Below are 263 nucleotides of genomic sequence, written 5' to 3' on the forward strand. Positions count from 1 at the left end.
GTTCCCGCCTCCCCACACGTTACGGGGCCTTTCGACTCTGCCCCCGTAGGTGGGTCCGTGGGCTCCTCCGGGACCTGCCGGCACGCCCGGCCCCGCGGCGTGGTTCGGTTGGTGCTGGGCGGGATGGAGCAGGGCCTCGGTGCTGGGCGAGGCCCGGAGCCGAGGAGGAAGGGGCACCCCTGTCACGGCGGCTGTGTGGTCTTTCGCTAGCGAGCAGGCCCAGTTAAAAGGCAGCGGGGGGGGGGAGGAGACCCAGGAGTGGA

This window comes from Fulmarus glacialis, unplaced genomic scaffold (assembly GCF_000690835.1).
Source record: "Fulmarus glacialis isolate BGI_N327 unplaced genomic scaffold, ASM69083v1 scaffold30495, whole genome shotgun sequence".
In the NCBI taxonomy this organism is placed as follows: domain Eukaryota; kingdom Metazoa; phylum Chordata; class Aves; order Procellariiformes; family Procellariidae; genus Fulmarus; species Fulmarus glacialis.